The following is a 15060-nucleotide window of genomic DNA, read 5'->3' on the forward strand; positions in this document are numbered from 1 at the left end:
CCCATATGAGTTGAGGTTGTTTAATTACACTTATAGACAATTCTCTGCCTATTTTGAAATATACTATTTTTTCTTGAAGGTCCATAATATTCACAAAAATTATTCTTTATACCATATTCGTTAATAAGAGGCAATTCTAGTTTATAAAATAATATATTTTATGCTAGACATTCCTCAATATTATTTGAAATGAATAAAGAACATATAATTCTTCAAATTTCTCATGCAACAGAGTTTTAGTATTTTCATTTATTAATTCATATTATGAATATCTTAAGCGAGAACTTTTAGATTCACACTTATATTATCCAATAATATACAATGTGCTTTAAAAATTCCGAAAAATTTTTAAACAACTTATTTAGCATAGTCTTACAACCCTCAACCATATGTAGTCCAAGCAGCACTAAAAAATTAATTAAAGTACATAACAGCATGGACTGCGATATGCGTTCAAAATGTCGATGTTCATGTGTCCTGCAGTTCACACGATGACGCACAGTTTGCTGCGTTCTTCATCGACCCATGAGCCGAGTGATCCACCGCTTAGAGTGATACAATTTTTTTTTTTATTTCATTACGTCAAGAATATTTTTATTGAAAGAAATTAAAAATACACCATTTTACTGGCATATATCAAATTCCTTCAATAAAATTTTTTTTTTTATACCTAAATAAATGTTGCGAAATGTCTTAGTTTTACATAATCGATAATAATAAGATATATGACAAGTATATTTTAGCTAAATTTATTTATTATGATCAACATATGTAAAGCGTTAACCTGCAAACAGGTACAACATTGTTTTTCTTTAGGTGTTGCGAACCAATGTATGCGCACTGGAATATGCACAATACATTTTGCAACGCATGTATATTATGGTACATATACACGCAGTTTTTTATTTTATCCAAAACACATAAAACACTCTTAATACAGTATATAATAATAATAATACATGACAAACGGTTTTTAGCTAATTTAAATTATTATATGTTGCATAATTGTATCTCATATGATTGAATAAAATATTTATATTTATTAGTTACATAATTTATTAAATATTGCAATTCCCTAAAAGAGAAAAAACAAATTTAATTTATTAACGGTTAGATGCATTAAAACAATAATGATCCTTCCGCAGGTTCACCTACGGAAACCTTGTTACGACTTTTACTTCCTCTAAATAATCAAGTTCGGTCAACTTTTGCGAAACAACCGCAACACACAAGGCGTCACAGTGATCACGTCCGGAGACCTCACTAAATAATTCAATCGGTAGTAGCGACGGCGGTGTGCACAAAGGGCAGGGACGTAATCAATGCGAGTTAATGACTCACACTTACTGGGAATTCCAAGTTCATGTGAACAGTTTCAGTTCACAATCCCAAGCATGAAAGTGGTTCAGCGGTTTACCCGGACCTCTCGGTCTAGGAAATACACGTTGATACTTTCATTGTAGCGCGCGTGCAGCCCAGGACATCTAAGGGCATCACAGACCTGTTATTGCTCAATCTCATTATTGCTAGACGCAATTGTCCATTTAAGAAGCTAGTGTCCTTATAATGGGACAAACCAACAGGTACGGCTCCACTTATATAAACACATTCAAACACAATAAACATTTTACTGCCACCATGAATGAAGGCTATATAAGCTTCAACACCATAATCCTGAAGATATCTATTTAATATATTTGAGTCTCGTTCGTTATCGGAATTAACCAGACAAATCACTCCACGAACTAAGAACGGCCATGCACCACCACCCATAGATTCGAGAAAGAGCTATCAATCTGTCTTACACACTTATGTTCGGACCTGGTAAGTTTTCCCGTGTTGAGTCAAATTAAGCCGCAGGCTCCACTCCTGGTGGTGCCCTTCCGTCAATTCCTTTAAGTTTCAGCTTTGCAACCATACTTCCCCCGGAGCCCAAAAGCTTTGGTTCCCGGGAAGCGACTGAGAGAGCCATAAAAGTAGCTACACCCAATTGCTAGCTGGCATCGTTTATGGTTAGAACTAGGGCGGTATCTGATCGCCTTCGAACCTCTAACTTTCGTTCTTGATTAATGAAAACATCTTTGGCAAATGCTTTCGCTTAAGTTAGTCTTACGACGGTCCAAGAATTTCACCTCTCGCGTCGTAATACTAATGCCCCCCAAACTGCTTCTATTAATCATTACCTCTTGATCTGAAAACCAATGAAAGCAGAACAGAGGTCTTATTTCATTATCCCATGCACAGAATATTCAGGCATTTGAAGCCTGCTTTAAGCACTCTAATTTGTTCAAAGTAATTGTACCGGCCCACAATAACACTCGATGAAGAGCACTAATGCAGGTTTTTAAATAGGAGGAACATATAAAAAAGTACAAGTACCTAATTATATATAAAGAACTCCACCGGTAATACGCTTACATACATAAAGGTATAGTACTAACTACAATTGTAAGTTGCACTACCCGTATGAAGCACAAGTTCAACTACGAACGTTTTAACCGCAACAACTTTAATATACGCTATTGGAGCTGGAATTACCGCGGCTGCTGGCACCAGACTTGCCCTCCAATAGGTCCTTGTTAAAGGATTTAAAGTGTACTCATTCCAATTACAGGGCCTCGGATATGAGTCCTGTATTGTTATTTTTCGTCACTACCTCCCCGAGCTGGGAGTGGGTAAATTTACGCGCCTGCTGCCTTCCTTAGATGTGGTAGCCGTTTCTCAGGCTCCCTCTCCGGAATCGAACCCTGATTCCCCGTTACCCGTTGCAACCATGGTAGTCCTAGATACTACCATCAAAAGTTGATAGGGCAGACATTTGAAAGATCTGTCGTCGGTACGAGACCATACGATCTGCATGTTATCTAGAGTTCAACCAGTGTAACGATCTTGCGATCGCTTGGTTTAGCCTAATAAAAGCACACGTTCCAGAAGGTCCGTGTTTTAATTGCATGTATTAGCTCTAGAATTACCACAGTTATCCAAGTAACTGTTAACGATCTAAGGAACCATAACTGATATAATGAGCCTTTTGCGGTTTCACTATTAATTCGTGTGTACTTAGACATGCATGGCTTAATCTTTGAGACAAGCATATAACTACTGGCAGGATCAACCAGAATAATGTTCATTTCATTATGTAAATATATTTAAAATATAATTACATAAATCTTCAAATATGTAAAATACATGACAACTCACAAATATTTTGAATAACAAACGATAATATTCAATAATTGTATATATATATATGTTATACTTGACATGTACTATACGAATGTGGCCATAATTAGATGGCATTCACGTTCGCTAGTTATAATTCACAATTGTTTATATAAATATATATACTTATATATAAAAATATATATGCATATAATCGTTCAAAAATATCATTTTATTTCAACTTACTAAATATATTATATCACACATGCATATTTATAATTTTAAATTCAATTAATTGAATAAAAAATTATTTTATTTTGATGACAAATTGATAATTTTATCTAATTCTGCATTTACGTGTAGACAATATTATATTAGTAAAAACCTCCGTCCACAATAGTGTCCTAGAGGATTTTTCAATTATTCACAAAATATTAATTCTTTAGCTACGAAACACCGTCTTCTTTTGAAAAAAGACATTTAATACATTATATGCTTATATAATAGTAATAATTATATAACCATATAATAGTATCAATTTTTATATCGGATGAGACTAATAATTAATTAATAATAACATAATTATTACTTAATATGCAAACTGAAATATATGCATCCAATACATATATACGTGATGAGCACACACTGCCACCATGTATAGGTTTTGTGACACGTTTTCTACAATGCTCTTATTTTATTTAGTATTACCATCTAACGTATCTTTTTGTTGCACTAATTTAATAATACAACAGTAAAACTTCATTATTTTTAACTTTTTTAATCATATTGCCTTCTATATGATTATTTTCATATATTATTTATATATGACTTATGCCGGCAAGACTCACTCCATATACATAGTCATATATATTTCACTTGTGAAATTTTTCTCATATGACATGCCTGCTCGACATCACCACCCCCTATATAGGTTTTGTGACACGTTTTCTACAACCAGCTCATTTTTACTAAGGTATACCACCTAATGGTATCTTTATGTTGCACTAATTTAATAATGCAACAGTAAAACTTCATTATTTTTAACTTTTTTAATCATATTGCCTTCTATATGATTATTTTCATATATTATTTATATATGACTTATGCCGGCAAGACTCACTCCATATACATAGTCATATATATTTCACTTGTGAAATTTTTCTCATATGACATGCCTGCTCGACATCACCACCCCTATATAGGTTTTGTGACACGTTTTCTACAACCAGCTCATTTTACTAAGGTATACCACCTAATGTATCTTTATGTTGCACTAATTTAATAATGCAACAGTAAAACTTCATTATTTTTAACTTTTTTAATCATATTGCCTTCTATATGATTATTTTCATATATTATTTATATATGACTTATGCCGGCATGACACTCCATATAAATAGTCATATATATTTCACTTGTGAAATTTTTCTCATATACATGCCTGCCCGACCTCACCACCCCTATATAGGTTTTGTGACACGTTTTCTACAATGCTCTTATTTTATTTAGTATTACCATCTAACGTATCTTTTTGTTGCACTAATTTAATAATACAACAGTAAAACTTCATTATTTTTAACTTTTTTAATCATATTGCCTTCTATATGATTATTTTTCATATATTATTTATATATGACTTATGCCGGCAAGACTCACTCCATATACATAGTCATATATATTTCACTTGTGAAATTTTTTCTCATATGACATGCCTGCTCGACATCACCACCCCTATATAGGTTTTGTGACACGTTTTCTACAACCAGCTCATTTTACTAAGGTATACCACCTAATGTATCTTTATGTTGCACTAATTTAATAATGCAACAGTAAAACTTCATTATTTTTAACTTTTTTAATCATATTGCCTTCTATATGATTATTTCATATATTATTATATATGACTTATGCCGGCATGACACTCCATATAAATAGTCATATATATTTCACTTGTGAAATTTTTCTCATATGACATGCCTGCCCGACCTCACCACCCCTATATAGGTTTTGTGACACGTTTTCTACAATGCTCTTATTTTATTTAGTATTACCATCTAACGTATCTTTTTGTTGCACTAATTTAATAATACAACAGTAAAACTTCATTATTTTTAACTTTTTTAATCATATTGCCTTCTATATGATTATTTTCATATATTATTTATATATGACTTATGCCGGCAAGACTCACTCCATATACATAGTCATATATATTTCACTTGTGAAATTTTTCTCATATGACATGCCTGCTCGACATCACCACCCCTATATAGGTTTTGTGACACGTTTTCTACAACCAGCTCATTTTACTAAGGTATACCACCTAATGTATCTTTATGTTGCACTAATTTAATAATGCAACAGTAAAACTTCATTATTTTTAACTTTTTTAATCATATTGCCTTCTATATGATTATTTTCATATATTATTTATATATGACTTATGCCGGCATGACACTCCATATAAATAGTCATATATATTTCACTTGTGAAATTTTTCTCATATGACATGCCTGCCCGACCTCACCACCCTATATAGGTTTTGTGACACGTTTTCTACAATGCTCTTATTTTATTTAGTATTACCATCTAACGTATCTTTTTGTTGCACTAATTTAATAATACAACAGTAAAACTTCATTATTTTTAACTTTTTTAATCATATTGCCTTCTATATGATTATTTTCATATATTATTTATATATGACTTATGCCGGCAAGACTCACTCCATATACATAGTCATATATATTTCACTTGTGAAATTTTTCTCATATGACATGCCTGCTCGACATCACCACCCCTATATAGGTTTTGTGACACGTTTTCTACAACCAGCTCATTTTACTAAGGTATATCACCTAATGTATCTTTATGTTGCACTAATTTAATAATGCAACAGTAAAACTTCATTATTTTTAACTTTTTTAATCATATTGCCTTCTATATGATTATTTTCATATATTATTTATATATGACTTATGCCGGCATTACACTCCATATACATAGACATATATATTTCACTTGTGAAATTTTTCTCATATGACATGCCTGCCCGACCTCACCACCCCTATATAGGTTTTGTGACACGTTTTCTACAACCCGCTCATTTTACTAAGGTCTACCACCTAATGTATCTTTATGTGGCACTATTTTAATAATACAACAGCAAAACTTCATTATTTTGTTATCAATAATTTGTATTAAATACTAGTACAATCGTAAATTGTTTAACATTGTTTAAAATTTTTGTCAAAGTTGAACTCTATCTCGGTAGAACCTTATATCATATGGCTGCAGTTCAATAAAAAATTCACCAAGTCCAAAAAATTTTTTTCTCAAGTTAAATTCAAAATCTTATCTCATTTTATTAAAAAACTGTATAAAATGATATATAAAAAGTTTTTTCTACAATTTTCATATGTTGAAATTTTTGTCAAAGTTGAACTCATATCTCGGTAGAACCTCATATCATATGGCTGTAGTTCAATAAAAAATTCACCAAGTCCAAAAAATTTTTTTTCTCAAGTTAAATTAAAAATCTTATCTCATTATATTAATAAACAGTATAAAATGCTATTTAAAAAGTTTTTTCTTCAATTTTCATATGTTGAAATTTTTTTGTCAAAGTTGAACTCATATTTCGGTAGAACCTCATATCATATGGCTGAAGTTCAATAAAAAATTTACCAAGTCCAAAAAATTTACCAAGTCCAAAAAATTTTTTTCTCAAGTTAAATTCAAAATCTTAATTCATTTTATTAAAAAACTATATAAAATGATATATATAAAAAGTTTTTCTTCAATTTTCATATGTTGAAATTTTTTGTCAAAAGTTGAACTCATATCTCGGGTAGAACCTCATATCATATGGCTGCAGTTCAATAAAAAATTCACCAAGTCCAAAAAATTTTTTTCTCAAGTTAAATTCAAAATCGTATCTCATTATATTAATAAACTGTATAAAATGATATTTAAAAAGTTTTTTTCTTCAATTTTCATATGTTGAAATTTTTTCAATGTTGAACTCATATCTCGGTAGAACCTCATATCATATGGCTGAAGTTCAATAAAAAATTCACCAAGTCCAAAAAATCTTTTTCTCAAGTTAAATTCAAAATCTTATCTCATTATATTAATAAACTGTTTAAAATGATAATTAAAAAGGTTTTTCTTCAATTTTCATATGTTGAAATTTTTTGTCAAAGTTGAACTCATCTCTCGGTAGAACCTCATATCATATGGCTGCAGTTCAATAAAAAATTCACCAAGTCAAAAAAAATCTTTTTCTCAAGTTAAATTCAAAATCTTATCTCATTATATTAATAAACTGTATAAAATGATATTTAAAAAGTTTTTTCTTCAATTTTCATATGTTGAAATTTTTTGTCATAGTTGAACTCATCTCTCGGTAGAACCTCATATCATATGGCTGCAATTCAATAAAAAAATTCACCAAGTCCAAAAATTTTTTTCTCAAGTTAAATTCAAAATTGTATCTCATTTTATTAATAAACTGTATAAAATGATATTTAAAAAGTTTTTTCTTCAATTTTTCATATGTTGAAATTTTTTGTCAAAGTTGAACTCATCTCTCGGTAGAACCTCATATCATATGGCTGCAGTTCAATAAAAAATTCACCAAGTCCAAAAAATCTTTTTCTCAAGTTAAATTCAAAATCTTATCTCATTATATTAATAAACAGTATAAAATGCTATTTAAAAAGTTTTTTCTTCAATTTTCATATGTTGAAATTTTTTGTCAAAGCTGAACTCATATCTCATGTCTTAATTTGTGCCACTAATATGATGGCGTTCTTTTGCTACCAAACACATAATTGTGTATGAAATAAATGCATACTTAAAATACGCAAGTATTCTGTTCATATAGATACATACATAAATGTATATATATTTTTTTATATCATGCATATTTTTTAATTTTCGCCACTAATATGATGGCGTCCTTCTGGCTACCAAATTCATGTAATTGCGTACCAAATAAATGTATATTTAAAATACACAAGTATTTTGTACACATAGATATACCATGCATATTTTTAATTTTCGCCACTAATATGATGGCGTCCTTCTGGCTACCAAATAAATATATATAACTAACGCTTACTAAATAAATGCATATTTAAAATATACAAGTATTTTGTACACATAGATATACTATGCATATTCTTAATTTTCGCCACTAATATAATGGCGTTCCTTTTGCTACCAAATAAATATATATAACCAACGCATAATAAATAAATGCATATATAAAATACGCAAGTATTTTGTACACATAGATATACTATGCATATTCTTGACTTTCGCCACTAATATAATGGCGTTCCTTTTGCTACCAAATAAATATATATAAACCAACGCATAATAAATAAATGCATATATATAAAATATGCAAGTATTTTGTACACATAGAATATACTATGCATATTCTTAATTTTCGCCACTAATATAATGGCGTTCCTTTTGCTACCAAATAAATATATACAACTAACGCATACTAAATAAATGCATATTTAAAATACGCAAGTATTTGTACACATATTATACCTTTGCATATTCTTACACTAATATGATGACGTTCCTTTTGCTACCAAATAAATATATATAACCAACGCATTATAAATAAATGCATATATAAAATACGCAAGTATTTTGTACACATAGATATACTATGCATATTCTTAATTTTCGCCACTAATATAATGGCGTTCCTTTTGCTACCAAATAAAATATATATAACCAACGCATAATAAATAAATGCATATATAAAATATGCAAGTATTTTGTATACATAGATATACTTACTATGCATATTATTAAATTTTCGCCACTAATATAATGGCGTTCCTTTTGCTACCAAAATAAATATATATAACTAACGCATACTAAATAAATGCATATTTAAAATACACAAGTATATTTTGTACACATAGATATATTATTTATTTATATATATATAATATTTTTATATATTATATAAATTTTCTTCTTATATGCGTAAATTGTATAACACATAATAAATAATTATGCATACAATTTTGCATATTTATATATATAAATATATATATAATATTTTTTTATATATGCCTTAAACATATATATTTTATCGAATCGTCAAGCAAAGGATAAGCTTCAGTGGATCGCAGTATGGCAGCTGCTCAACCACTTACAACACCTTGCCTGTTATAAAAGTCGTTTACAATTGATTCAAGGCTTTGTCATTGTATTAAATAATGTTTAATATATATAACTAGCGCGGCACCAGGTGATCGAAGATCCTCCCAATTTACTATGTTATATGTAACATTTGCATCACATCCATCGTCGTCTATTAAATGAATAATAAACTTTTAATGGTTTAGAAGCCATACAATGCAAATTGCCCCTTATTTATCATTGCAGTCCAGCACGGATACGACCTTAGAGGCGTTCAGGCATAATCCAACGGGACGTAGCGTCATACCACTGTTCGCTCGAACAAGTATTGTGCCATTGGTCCGTACCTGCGGTTCCTCTCGTACTACGCAGGAATGCTGTCGCAACAACGTTTTGTCATTAGTAGGGTAAAAACTAACCTGTCTCACGACGGTCTAAACCCAGCTCACGTTCCCTTGCATGGGTGAACAATCCAACGCTTGGTGAATTTTGCTTCACAATGATAGGAAGAGCCGACATCGAAGGATCAAAAAGCGACGTCGCTATGAACGCTTGGCCGCCACAAGCCAGTTATCCCTATGGTAACTTTTCTGACACCTCTTGTTAAAAACTCTTTAAACCAAAAGGATCGATAGGCCGAGCTTTTGCTGTCCCTGTGTGTACTGAACACCGAGATCAAGTCAGCATTTGCCCTTTTGCTCTATGTGTGGTTTCTGTCCGCACTGAGCTGGCCTTGGGACACCTCCGTTATTATTTGAGAGATGTACCGCCCCAGTCAAACTCCCTACCTGGCAATGTCCTTGAATTGGATCATACCTGAGTAATTGGAGTTATACCAAATTTTTAATTTAAGAACACATAAATGCACTCTCTCATTAATGAATTTGTTTGCGATTATATAACAAACTCGTGATACTTTGATCAAGAAGCTTGCATCAAAACCCCAATACCATAAGATATAATAAATATATCCGTATAATGGCTAGGAAATGATACACGTTCCATTTAATCAAGTAAGTAAGGAAACAATAAGAGTAGTGGTATTTCATTGTCGATACTAAACCGAAATTTAATATCTCCCACTTATTCTACACCTCTTATGTCTCCTTACACTGCCAGATTAGAGTCAAGCTCAAAAGGGTCTTCTTTCCCCGCTAATTATTCCAAGCCCGTTCCCTTGGCTGTGGTTTCGCTAGATAGTAGATAGGGACATGGAATTTGGTAGATTAACGTGAGCACCTGCCATGTTGGCTCTATCTCACGGTGCGCAGCACAGACAATTCAATTTAAGCGTCGAATCAGCGCCCCCATGGAGCAATTCACGGGTACACATTGAAGAGCCAACTGTTTGGGTTGGCTCAACCTCCTGTGTGAGGAGCGAGGCCCATCTAAAACCTCTTCCGATCTATGGGTATCACGGCAACCGGTTGTATTACGCAACTCCACGTCGAGCACTCCACTCTATCCGCATTTGGATGGTAAACCACAGCCACCACGATACTCCCGAAAGGGCCGCAACCAAAAATACCAGGACGGACATATGTCCGCGGGCACCTGGTTCCCGTGGTACCAGAAAAACCTCGGTCAGGTTTCGTACCACAAAGGTACTACCAATTTTAACTCCAAACAGTTACGGGGTGGTGGCCCAGGTGGAAACATAAACATACAACATACATACGCTCCGATTCATTGCAACCCCACATTCATACATCCCGATTCACGCCTGCCTACCTAGCATTCCCATTCCCCTCATGCATACATTATTCACACAATCATTCATTCCTGCCTCCAGGAACGCTCATCCGCCGTCTCGCAAATACAATGCGGGCAAACTCATTCAAATTACCTACACAAGTACTAGTGGAGAGTGATTGACTTACGTCAAACCCACCACCAGTCTGCCTAATCCCTAGCTCATCATCACACGTATATCGCTATACAGTGGGCATTCACACAACACATGCATGGCAGTCTTCCGCTGCCAAACCGCAGCGGCATTTCCGGACTATCGCACAGGCTTCTCGGATGCAAAAATGCATTGAGAGAACCATGGCCAGTCAACAAGAATCCGAGACTCAGATTAAATCTGAAGTCTGGACGGTCTGCAGTGAACTTGACATCACGAATAAATTCGCGAGTCACCCGCCCATTCACACTTGCATCCATCTGACCTGCCAGTCAGACAGAACACACTCTTTCAATAACTTCTTACAGCTATCCACTGCTAAGCTATTTACGTCCCTATCAAATAACCACTCATCCCGCAGCAATGGCAGCCGCCTCTTAATCTTGAACATCAAGGCTCTACGCCTGACTTCCAAGTCAAGAGGGCTGCACCAAGCAATACCTGCAAAGCTTCCGTAGAAAACAGTGCGGCACACAGGCAGACAACCTAAAAGAATCACACGCTGGCAAGCCAGCACTTTCTTCTGCCCACAACAGTCTTTGCTGCCTCATACCACACAGACGACCCATATGCTGCACATGCAACAAATAGGCCGCTGTATATGGTACGCACAGCTCGTCTGCTAAGGCCCCAATCACTTCCGCAAAATGCGACGCACCTGTCCAACCACACTAAACAACGCGCCCCTGAGACCGGTGAGATGCGGCATAAAGCACATCCCCTCACCGAAAGTAATGCAATGGTATCGAACCTCAGTCACATACTTTAGCTAACGTCGTTTAGTCTGACAACTGGAGGCCGACTGGCAGACAATTTACCCTTGAGTAACATTGCCACCGTCTTATCCGCTGCCAAACCGACGCCGACACTGTCGCCCCAATCGCAAACAATGCGCAAGCACTCCCTAGCACCTGCCTCAATCTCGGGAGCGCGATTGCCCCCTCAATCAAAATGAGCAGATCATCCGCCATACGCACAACACTTGCAGCGCAATTCGAGTTGCCGCAATAGGGAGTCCATCATTAGGTTCCATATAAATGGACCACAGATGGATCCTTGCGGACAACCACGAAACCACATCCACAGTGACACTCTCACATTTTCCCTATTGCTGTCGCACGCCTGCCAGTAAAAGTAAGCTCCTTCCATAGAGCCATCTCTCGGCAGCCACAGTTCGCTCAATTTTCTTAACACACTTGCCCAGCTAGGTGGTCAAACGCCCCCTAAAACTACAAAAATGCCTAAGACGTACTGGAGTTGCTGACCCCAACGAGTCCTGACATAATGCCATGCATCCTCCGTACATCTACCTCTAGTGAAGCCATATTGTCTATCAGACATCCTGTCTTTCACTAACTCAAGCAGCCTTCTATCATGACTCTTCTAGCACTTTTCACAAGCACAGGAAGGAGACTGATGCCCCGATAAGATCGAGGATTACTCCTTGATCTTATCGGGCGAACTTCAAGAGCACTACCATCTTTGCACATTTCCATCCTGGGAAAGTATCCGCTCATTCCACACCTTCATACAATGCTAACTATTACTCTGGAGATCGAATTTCCAACACATTTCACATTCCCCAGTGAAACCACCAGCGGGCGACTTCTCGACTTTAACCTCTAAAAGCGCCCTCCAATTCATGCTTCTCGGAGCGGTTCAACAGGTTGCTCCACATGCTAGTGGAGCCTCCTGTCTCTCCTCTCGCGGAAGAACACCATCAGCAAGAGCATTCATGTATATATCCATGCAGTTAGCCTGAAGGCCTTCCGACATGTAAGTTGCCTAAACTAAGGCTCCCTGCCTTCTCCCTCTCGCTATTTGATAAACACGACCCAGGGATCATGCTTATGTGCGATCTACCAAAATCACGCCATTCCGCTTCTTTCACCGTACAAGCATCCTTGTAAACTCATCATTACACTATTATACTCTGCCTTAGCTGAGCAGCGCTATCGGATTGATATTCTCGCTCTTGAAAACTTTCGCAAGAGTTTCGAAGTATCCTACGCTTAGCACTCAACTCACTCGTCCACCACTTAACACGCTAAGATTCACCTTGCGGTTGTCTCCGAAGAATGCTATCATTCACACCCGTCATCCACCTATTCACAACACATGGACCTTCGTCAACACTCATTGCACTGAAGTGCTAAGCGGAACTTGCGTTGCCGCCTCACATATAAACAGCCCAATTGGGCCCAATTCACACCACAAGTGCTCCACGAATACCCCCAACACTTTTCATTCGTTGGTGGGAGATATGACAAACACAATCTCAATTGGATTGTGATCACTTATACCTACCGCACCTAAAACACTCCACTCAAAATGAAACACACGCATTGCTGCTTCAATCACAAGGGGTGACGTCAATGTCACTTTTCCCGTTCGTGACCATCAAAGGTTATACCACACGCTGGTGTTGATTAACGACCGAACATCTTGGGACACCGGCCCACTCGGCTAAGCGTTTCACCCCGCTGTGGTTTCTGATACCCAGACGAGAGTGTCTGGCATCTTACTGAACCACACGGGGGACACGCATTCGCATCAATACCAAGATGAATCGGATCGCTACTCGCCATAAGTAGCACCTCATCCATTGTACGCTATATACGGCTCGAGGGGTTCCCCGAACGCGCGCATCACACTCACAACTAACACCCTGCAAATTGCCATTAAGGCACACACACACCCCCAGTCGGTAGAACACATTCAGAGTGCATTCAATATACCAACATCATTCACCACCACCGCAGCCTTGGCCCTCTGTCAGTGAACACGCGCATGTGCGCGGAGATAAGCCACGTTACGCAACATCGGTTTGCATATACGCTCCTGCAAGCAGGTCCACTACACTGCCTCTCTCACACTCATTTCGGCCCACATCGCACTAACTGCATATGACGCTGGCAGTTAACTGAAGAGACTTTGTAGCCATATTAATGTCGTAGCGTTGGCCGTCGCGACATCGCACTATAATCGTGCAAGCCAGAACGATTCATAGTGCTTCCGGGCTTGCCCTTTAAGCGACAATTCCGGCAACTAAGTGCATTGGTACACTTATACCCGATGCCCACTTGACACAGCGCCGACGAATCGTCCCCCTGCAGTCCGCTACCTTGTGTCGAGCCCAGGCAACGAAGCAGCTCAGAACCGGGTCATAAGTTCCTCAAGCGGATGTGAAAACACTTGATGTTGCAGCGCCAACATCGAGCAGAGTTTGCATGGCCATGCCATCGCCCTCCAACACAACAATGACCGACGCTGACCACAGTCACAGGCCATGGCTTGCTCACCATACGACGCCTTTCTTGAGGCCTCAGGACATGATGTCCTTGAGGTTCATTTTCGAAAAAGATCACTCATGAATTCATCAGGAAGTAATCTGCATGTGACGCCCGTCACCACCAATTTTATGCCCCAGTTTGACCATTCACACTCACTTCCGCCCACTCTTTTATTTCGCGTTTCCTGCGATCACTTCGCTCTGCAACGATGGAGTGCGAATAATCGCACCACCCATACCTGAAGAGGACGAACCTCGTGCACCCTTACACCCCAGGGTTGGACCTACCTCTTCACCACTGATCAACCACTTCTTTGGTCTTCGCAGTTTTGCTGCGGGACCACGAGGGACATGCTCAACTGGTTAGGCTCGGGTCTCGGGGGTAGACGGGCGCTGCCGACTTGGAACGCCGTTTGGCAACCGGTGCACGCAGCGGAGCACCCCCCGCTAACGGCGCTGGCACTCGGAAAGCCCATTGGAGGGCCGCTTACTCGCTAATGAGCGCGAGCTCTCCAAACCGTCC

At 36.8% G+C, this 15060-nt stretch overlaps 1 long non-coding RNA gene and 2 other non-coding genes across 4 annotated transcripts; all 3 read right to left on the minus strand.

Moving 5' to 3' along the window:
- Positions 1-375: 375 nt before the first annotated feature.
- LOC117577328 (5.8S ribosomal RNA) lies at positions 376-554 on the minus strand. The gene has a single exon (XR_004573126.1). It is a non-coding gene; the product is annotated as a 5.8S ribosomal RNA (ribosomal RNA).
- Positions 555-1128: 574 nt separating this feature from the next.
- LOC117577378 (small subunit ribosomal RNA) lies at positions 1129-3122 on the minus strand. Its single transcript, XR_004573151.1, has one exon. It is a non-coding gene; the product is annotated as a small subunit ribosomal RNA (ribosomal RNA).
- A 3311-nt stretch (positions 3123-6433) lies between these two features.
- On the minus strand, positions 6434-8091 carry LOC127566237 (uncharacterized). 2 transcript variants are annotated; one of them, XR_007955512.1, is made up of 3 exons: positions 7765-8091; positions 7020-7390; positions 6434-6624 (listed from the first exon to the last, which is right to left on the minus strand). It is a non-coding gene; the product is annotated as an uncharacterized LOC127566237 (long non-coding RNA). The 2 variants fall into 2 exon arrangements; XR_007955511.1 differs by having other exon boundaries at positions 7020-7577.
- Positions 8092-15060: the final 6969 nt, after the last annotated feature.

The sequence above is a fragment of the Drosophila albomicans genome, unplaced genomic scaffold, assembly GCF_009650485.2.
Source record: "Drosophila albomicans strain 15112-1751.03 unplaced genomic scaffold, ASM965048v2 utg000033l_pilon, whole genome shotgun sequence".
In the NCBI taxonomy this organism is placed as follows: domain Eukaryota; kingdom Metazoa; phylum Arthropoda; class Insecta; order Diptera; family Drosophilidae; genus Drosophila; species Drosophila albomicans.